Source organism: Sciurus vulgaris (genome assembly GCF_902686455.1).
Source record: "Sciurus vulgaris genome assembly, chromosome: 10".
NCBI lineage: Eukaryota > Metazoa > Chordata > Mammalia > Rodentia > Sciuridae > Sciurus > Sciurus vulgaris.
Genome location: NC_136470.1, coordinates 12,447,154 through 12,455,802, shown reverse-complemented (window position 1 = coordinate 12,455,802; position 8,649 = coordinate 12,447,154). Strand labels below are relative to the sequence as shown.

General features: G+C 44.1%; 1 long non-coding RNA gene across 1 annotated transcript in view; it reads left to right on the top strand.

Moving 5' to 3' along the window:
* Nucleotides 1-522: 522 nt before the first annotated feature.
* LOC306671153 overlaps nt 523-8,649 on the top strand; it is a 29,334-nt gene continuing 21,207 nt past the window's right edge. The window contains exons 1-3 of the long non-coding RNA XR_013766606.1: nt 523-626; nt 5,249-5,340; nt 7,304-7,407. This is a non-coding gene — a long non-coding RNA (uncharacterized lncRNA). The remainder of the gene's footprint in view (nt 627-5,248; nt 5,341-7,303; nt 7,408-8,649) is intronic.

Genomic DNA, 8,649 nt, shown 5'->3' with positions numbered 1-8,649 from the left:
GTTCCTAAGATATTTCTATTAAAAGTTTAATATTATGGAAATTAAAATTTTTAAGCTCTAGTTTAAAAAAGACTACGGATTGTCTTTTTAATAGCTTTGAAAGCATTATCACTTTCTGTGACAAATTGTTAAATTCGAAGCAGTAATTTCTTAATCCAAGGGCAGCAGAGATACGGATCTGAAGGGGTCAGCGTTCTGCCCTCATGAAGTTTGCAATTGCAGCTGAGTCTGACAAATGAAAGAAAGGAAATTGTAATGTGTGATGTGCTAAGGAAGCTTCTGCTCTGGGTGAGGGGATCACTCGGGAGGGCTTCCCGGAAGAGGGGAGCTGAGTAGGGAAATGGGTTCCAGGAGGAAAGGAACTGATTGTGCCAAGTGAAGTCACTGTCTGGGTGATCTCTAGCAATCCCACAGGAGGGGACAGCGGAGATATCTCCGCACCCATGAGTGTGTGTGCTTAGAGAGCAGCTGGACAGAGCAGCACTAACTGGTTAGTTTTCTCAGAGCTGGACGGCAAGGTCTAGAGGCAGGTTAGGGGAACAGGAAGAGATCAAGGACCTCTGGTGAAAGAAAAGAACAGAGTTGCAGACCAAAGAAGCCCGGAGTGAACAGTTATAATTATTCAGGTAAATCATTAAAATAACACCTCTGTGTGTTTACTTCCTCCGTTTTAACTGGGCAATCAGAATGTTCTCTGGTTTTCCATGGCTCCATGGAGCGAGACCCTTCTGTAATGCACAGGTCTGCAGACTGAAGGAAATGAGCAGAGGAGATCACTGCTTCCTTTATTTCTTTCTGTGCGTTAAGTCTAAATTTAGGAAGCAGCACAACAGATACTTAATAAAAACGGATGTTTCTAAGCAGAGTGTGTGTGTGTGTGTGTGTGTTCAAGCCTTTCCCCCCTTTCCTGGTCTCAAGCAAAGTTTAAAAAAAAAGGTGTCACCTTTTAGTGACACTGTTTTTATGTCCAGCATGCACAGCTGGCAGGTTGGTCTCCCCTCTCACACCCAGGTCCCGGGTATTAGCTTAAACACATGTATTAGGTTATGAGCAAAGGCTCTGGAGCCAGGCTGCTTGGTAGGAATCTGGGTGCGACCGTTTATCAGCTTTAAGCACCAAATGGGCCAAGTTGCCAACCAGCCCTGTCTCTGCTGGTAAAAGGGGGGGTCAGTGCCAGTTTCATGAGTTTTCACAAGGGATAAATGCTGACTCCACAGCTGCTTAGGGAGCCCCTGGCACATGGTGGCATAACCTTCCTGGTGGACAGCCCCATCCATCAGCAGCATGGAGGGGCAATGCCCAGGCCACGGAGACCATTATCTTCAGTTTCTCTTCCTTCTTTTTCTCACTCTGTTCTTCACTGTCCGGCGTCCCCTGCCCTTCTCACCCCATTTGGCTCCTGGGGCTCAGGCTTCCCTTGTTCAGAGGGAAGATGACCTGTGCTGTGTCAGTCTCTGGTAACAGGGTGGTGGACCCCACGGTAAGGGAGGACATGTGGCATCGAGGAGGTAAGAACGAGAAAGCCTGAGGTCAGTTCCTCCATCACTGCTTACCAGTCATGTGTCTTTAGGGAAATCTGGAAGTACTGTGACCTCAGTTTTCTCATCCATGACATTGAGATGTGGCCCTCATCCCACCTGATCCTGGTGAGGGTCATAGGAGCTCGTTCTTTTCTTTCTTTCTTTCTTTCTTTCATGTAGTTTTTAGTTGCTGATGGACCTTTACTTTATCTGTTTATTTATATGCAGTGCTGAGAATCGAACCCAGGGCTTCACACATGCCAGGCAAGTGCTCCAGCTCTGAGCCACACCCCCGGCCCCAGGAGCTCCTTCTTATAGAGACCTTTTATAAACTGGGAAGTACAAGCATATACAGGGTTGATTTCACTAATCCAAAGACATGCCCATGAATAGTTGTGGGAAGCCGTCCTTATTTAGCAGAATCAGACTAGGTTGAGCCGTGGGACGCAGAGGCCTGGCTTCCAGGAACTAACAGCCAGGGAGGTCTGTCCCAGATTGCCAGGAAGCATGTGGTGCTGTGTGGGAGTGGTTCCCTCCTTCTGGAATATCCCCCTCAGAGAATGGTTCCCCTAACTCCACCCTATCCTGTCCATCACAGAAGAAGCTTCTCCCGGTCTTGCTCCCTTACCTGTGTGTTATAAATAAAAGAGAGTTGAGCAACTCCAGCTGGTTGTTTTAGAGGCCAGAGTCAGTATGGTCAGACCTGTCATGCCTCCTCTCATTTAAAAAGAGTATTGGCTCTTGTGTGTTTATTGAGTAGATAAGTTTTTGGGCAATGGATTGATAAACAGCCAACATCATCCTCCAGCAGTTAACCCTTTTTTCATCCATGTGGGATGTGACTGAGAGACCCCCACAAATAGTATTAGTTTTTCCTGGTTTTAAAGTATCATATAATCCTTGTAGTACAATAGGAACCTTGTTTTATTCCTGATTCCCTCCCTCTTTTAAAAAAATCTTGATTTTTAATTGACACCTAAGTGTGCATATTTATGGGGTACAGTATGATATTCAATACCTACATACAATTTGTAGCTATTGGATCAGGGTATTTGGAGTATCCATCACTTCAAACTTTTATCATTTCTTTGTTTGGGGAACATTCAAAATCTTCTGTAGCAGCAAATTTTTGGATCTATGATTAATTGATGTCAACTATAGTTACCCTCCTGTTATGGAGCATGAGATGTTATTTCCCCCTGTATCTATTAACCAACATCTCTTTGTCCCTTCATCTCCTTATTCTTGACTTTCATGGGAGGGATCTGTAATACCTGACCCATAAAATAATGCTCAGGTTATTAACATCCTATATTAACTTAAAACATTTCCTGATTTGCTATTGTAAATGGATGTTATATTTTTGTAAATGCCTCTAAAACATCCATTAGTTCAATCACAGTTTTTCTATTCTAATCTCTTTAGTAGGTTCCTTTTTGGGGGCACAGATACTGGGGGATTGAGCTCAGGGGCAGTCAACCACTGAGACACATCTCCAGCCCTATTTTGTATTTTATTTAGAGACAGGGTCTCACTGTGTTGCTTAGCACCTTGCTTTTGCTGAGGCTGACTTTGAACTTGAGATCCTCCTGCCTCAGCCTCCCGAGCTGCTGTGATTACAGGTGTGTGCCACTGTGCCCGGCTAGTAGGTTCTTAATATTGATACATCTTTACAGTCCTAGAATGATCTCTTCTATGATTCCTTTATGACACTGCTGGATATAAAATTCTGCATCTTTGTGTGCATGTATATGTGGCGTATAAAAATGGCATACATGCATAAGTTGTATGTATGTATGTAGGTCAATAGATTCAGTTATATATCTATTATTACTGTTATTCTGATCCTATAAAGTGGAAAAATGAGCTTGATAGATTTCCCATCTATTCCTAGACTTTGAGACAGTTTATGTAGGCTTATTTCTTTTCTAAAAGTCTGGTAGGATCTTCTGGAAAAGCCATCTGGACTGGCTGCTCATTTTAGAGGTAGATCTTTAAGTAGCTCTTATTTTTTTGTTGTAGTTATGATTTTGTTCAAATTTCCTACTTTTCCTCAAAAGAATATTTACATAATTAATATTTTCCTAGTAAAACACTTTATCAAGTGGTTTTCAAGCTGTTGTCATAAAGGTTTTTACAATTTTTGACTAAATGATTTTGTCTTTTTTCTTCTCCTTTCTTCTTGACAGATGCGCCATAGGTTCACTGTACCATTGGGTCTTTCCAAGACCCAATTTAACCCCTCAGTCTATTGTCTTTTCGTTTCCTGTTTTTAGTGATAATGACTGTGTGTGTGTGTGTGTGTGTGTGTGTGTGTGTGTGTGTGTGTGTGGTGCTGGGGATTGAACCTGGGGCCTTGTGCACATGAGGAAAGCACTTTACCAACTGAGCTCAATCCCCAGTCCCTCTATCTCTCTTAATTCTTTTCTTCAGCTTTATTTTGCCTCCCCGCCTCTCCATGTTCCCAAGTTGAAAACTTGGTCAATTCATTTATTTTCAATCTTTCTGATTTTCTACCACATGCGCATATTTTCTCTCTGAATGCTGTCTTCGCCTATCCCATGGGCTTTGATATATATGTATTGCTCTTATTGTGAGTCTGTTCTAAGGAGCTTATAATTTGTTTTTATTTCCTTTCAAACCTAAGATTTATTTTGTAGAATGCTTGAGACCATCTAAGACGATAGATTTTTGTTGGTTAGCGTCCTTTTATGATTTTCTAATTTTATTCCATTATAGTTCATAAATATCTTCTGTCAACATTTTACTCTTGGGAATTTATTGTGATTCTTTTTGTGGCTTAAGACATTTGGTGAATGTCTCGTGGAGTTTGAAAACAATGTGTAATCCCTGTTGGGTAAAAAAATTTTTTTCTCGGTATATCTTTTAGGTGATAAACATTAAGGCTATTAGTCAGGACTTGCTGAACCTTATTCATTTTAGAATACTCGATCAGCCCGTTGCCGAGAAATGTGTTTTAACTCACCCGTTGTGAGTACTGGTCAGCATCTCCTAGTGAAGGCATCAGGGTTGTCCTAGGTTGTGAGACGAAGGTTTTGGATGTGTGAGGGTTTATGACGTGGATTTGGTGGATTATAGTACGAATTATGGTGTGTCCGTTAAGGGTTTTTCATTTTGAATTTGTTTTGTGAGAAATAAAGTCGTAACTATCACCTGGCATGCTGCTCCTGCTCCTTCCCATCTGTTTCCAGTCTTCCTGTGTCATTTCCAGTAGACGTGGGTACTGGTTGGCCGTCTTTCTGGCTGTGGCGGAAGGGGCTGTCTGATCCCCACAAATCCATGCTGTGCCTTCCTCGAGATGCAGAGTGACTCCTGTTAAGGATCATTCCTCCAGGCCTCCGGAATGACCCTGTGATAACTTCTCAGCCATGAAATGTGAGGAGTGCTGATAGGACTCACTAGAGAAATGGAGGAAGCAGAGGGAAGCTTCTCTTTGCTTACTGATTTTGAGCCCTCAAAGATCTAGGGGACCAGAGACGTCTGAGTCATGGTGGTACTGCCAATGACTTCCCTGATGTTTGTCTTCTCCATAACTGTAAGGGCCCTGCCTGCCGAGTTAGCCATTGGTCTCACTAAAACTTGGCTTATAATAGCCACTTTATTAATATTTATTGTGTGAATAAATGAAGTGCTGTCTCTCTTGTTTTTCATATTTACTTTCTGGTATGCCTGTCAACTGATTTTTTTTCTTTTTTCTTTTTTTGTAGTGCTGGGGATTGAACCCAGGGACTTGTGCTTGTGAGGCAAGCACTCTACCAACTGAGCTATATCCCCAGCCCTCTGTCAACTAATTCTTTTGGTAAGTGAACCTCTGCTTAAATCAGGATCTGTGTTCTCTTGCTATAACAAAATTCCTGAGGCTGGGTACTTTGTAAAGAGAAGAGGTTTATTTGGTTTATGGTTCTGGAAGTTCAAGAGCACGGTGTTGGCATCGATGAAACCCTCATGGTAGATGACATCATGATGGTGGGAAGGTGTACCTGAGTGGTAAGTGGTGCAGGTGAGAAAAGGATTCAGGGAAGGTGTCAGCCTCCCTTATAAACAACTCATTCTCATGAGAACTAATTCAGTCCCATGAGGCCTGTATTAGTCTCTTCCAAGGGTGGCGCCCTGTGAACTACCTACCGTCTACCAGGCCCCAACCCTTAAAAGTTCTACCACCTCTCAATACCACCACACTGGGGACCCAGCTTTTAGCACATGAATCTTTGGGGGGTCAAACCACAGCATCAGGCCATGATATTTCTTAATAAGAACCCAAAACAATGAATTAGGGACTGAGATGGGAGGAAAGGAGGTACTCTCTGTGTCTTTAAGTTATGTGATGTGTAATAAAAATCTAGACAAGCTGTGAATGAGAATAATAAAAAGAAGCCACATATACTAGTAATAACCAAACCCACTTGTCTGAGTGCCTGTTTTGTGTCGGGGACTGAAACGGACTGTTTTCATACATTCTCTCAATGACTCCCCATGGCAGGTGCCACACAGATTTTATTCTTGCTATTTTACAGATGAATCAACTGAGGCTCTGTGCAGTCAGTAAGTTGCCCAACAACAGGGAATAAGTCTGTGGCTAGGTCAGAATTCAGTCTACACCATCATCCTCCCTCCAAGCTTGAGTTTCTATTATCCTGTATAAAAAGAATCAGCATTCCGGGGTTCGAAGCTCAATTGCACGATTTTTAGGAAGTCCTGTAATTTCTCTGAGCCTCAGTGTCCCTGCCTGGGGAATGGGGATAAGGATGATACTGATCTGCAGTCCCTCACAGGATTTTTGTGGAGAGCACCCAGGGGTGAGGGTAATGTTTTGCAAACTCTGATCTGCTGCAAACATGGCTTATATTAATGGTGTACCGGGGAAGCTCACATTAGCCTTTAAAATTTCCAAGCTTGACTGTAAGACTTTTGACAGGCAACCTCTAAAACTTTCAGAGGAGAAAGGATGCTTGCCTGTCTCACGAGAGACCTTGGTCATCTATTTTAAGTATTCGACTTTCTCTTTGGTGTTATTTGTGGGCGGGCCAAGTTTCTGTTCCTCAAATCAGCTTTTTCATTTGCATTGGGCAGGAGTTCTGTATACACTTGTCTTATCATTGCCCAGCTTTTTCTATGCCTTTGCTGAGAGGTCATGAAGGGTTCCTGGAAAAGGCCTGGATTAGTTGTCACAAACCTGGGGATGGAGCCCTGGCTCTAGCTCTTAGCAACCATGAGAACTTGGGTGAACTACTTCCCATGCCTGCTTCTCAGGTCCCCATTTCTTCAAAGCAATGTGCAGGGCTCTTTCCATAAGGACCCTCTCACTGCAAGGCTTAAAATGACTGCAGCGGGATGCTGTGGAGCATGCCTGTAATCCTCGTGGCTCGGGAGACTGATGCAGGAGGATCTCGAGTTCAAAGCCAGCCTCATCAATGGTGAGGCACTAAGCAACGCCGTGAGATCGTGTCTCTGAATAAAATAAAAATTAGGGCTGGGGCATGGCTCAGTGGCAGAGTGCACACTTAGCATGCACAAGACCCTAGGTTTAGTCTCCAGCACCAAAGAACAAAACAAACAAAACAAGACACGCAGAGTCTTGTATCATTGGTTAAGCAAAACTGAACACCTGCTGTCAGTACCTGCACCTCAGCATCGTGGCCCGCGGCGGGATCTATATTTGGTTAGGTCTGGATGAGTTTTTTTTTTCCCTTCTCTTTGCTTTAACACTTCTTAACCTCCAATTATTTGTTTATTACAGCGATCCCCTCCTTTTCATTCTGCAGATGCAGGTGAGATGCAAATATGCGTTTTGAGGCGTTGGTTGTCTCCTGGGCCTGAAGTTGACAGATGGGAGGCAGAAGAAATGAGGAAGTGCATCATGGAGCTGGTAGGACCCTGGGGGGCAGGAAGTGTGAGTGGACACCCTAGAAAAATGGGGCCAACAGCTGGGAAAGAGGGAAAAAAGATTTGACTCCAGGAAGAGGACTGGGAGATGGGCTGGCTCCAGAGGTCTGTGACTCTGGTACTGAAAAGAGGAGTCAACTGACTGGGTGTGGCTAGTGGGTCACACTAGGTTTAAAAGAAAAGTCAGGTCTTGTCCTTCTCCTGCTCACAACTCTTCAGTGGATTGCCCTCTCACTTAAAAACAAAAGAACCTGGAGTTCATGCCTTGGTCCATTTATTTTCTTTAACTCTTTTCCTTGCACCCCTGGACCAGAAACACTGATGTTCTTAGATTTTATTTTTTATTTTTGCCATGCCATGGATCAAGCCCAGCCCTCCTAGAGTTCTTAGCAGGTGATGAGTTTTGCCTTGGAAAACACCCTTCCCCTCTGTTCAAGCCTCGGCTGCCATTTACCCTCTTAGAAGTCTCCTAGGACCACCCAAATTAAGGAGCCAGCCACACCCCAGGCTTTCTTCCTCCCTTGTCCAAATCGTTTTTCTCTTTAGTGCTTCCAGCCTCTTGCCCTTCTGTTATAAATGGGACTGTTTGATGTCTCTCTCCTCTACTACTACGTCAGCCCCTCAGGGACGAGGGGCAGGGCTCAGCTCTCCATGGTGTGCCGTGTGCATCTTGACTGACAGGGTTGTGGAATGAATGAATGGAGGAATGAATGAACTGAGACATGGAAGACCAATCTCCAGCCCCATCCTTGCTGGAGAGCGGCCAGCACCAGCAGGATATGCAGGGGCCTTGCTGGCATGTTTCTGGACAGCAGAGGACGAGCAGTAGCTGTTGGCTCTTTGTCAGTCCAGCTGTGCCAGGACTGGGTGGCAGCCTCTCCCAGGGAGGGAGAGACACCTAGGACCAGTGGGAAGGACAGAGAGTCAGACTCATGAAGCCTCAAGTAGGACCCCAGCCCTCACTTATTCCTGAAAAACTTAGAGGTATGACACTCATTGATCAGCTACAATATGTGTGGACTTCAAGATAAGACCATCTAGACAATCAATAATTATTTCAAAGTAACTCGGTGGTTCATCCTATCCTCACCTCCTTTTCTTGTGGTGTTGGGGATCATGCATGCAAGGCACAAGCTCTACCACTGAGCTGCACCCCCTGCCCCGGTTCATTCTTTCCTTGATCACCAAGAAGCATGTAATCACCAATGGTAGCCCTTAAATCCCT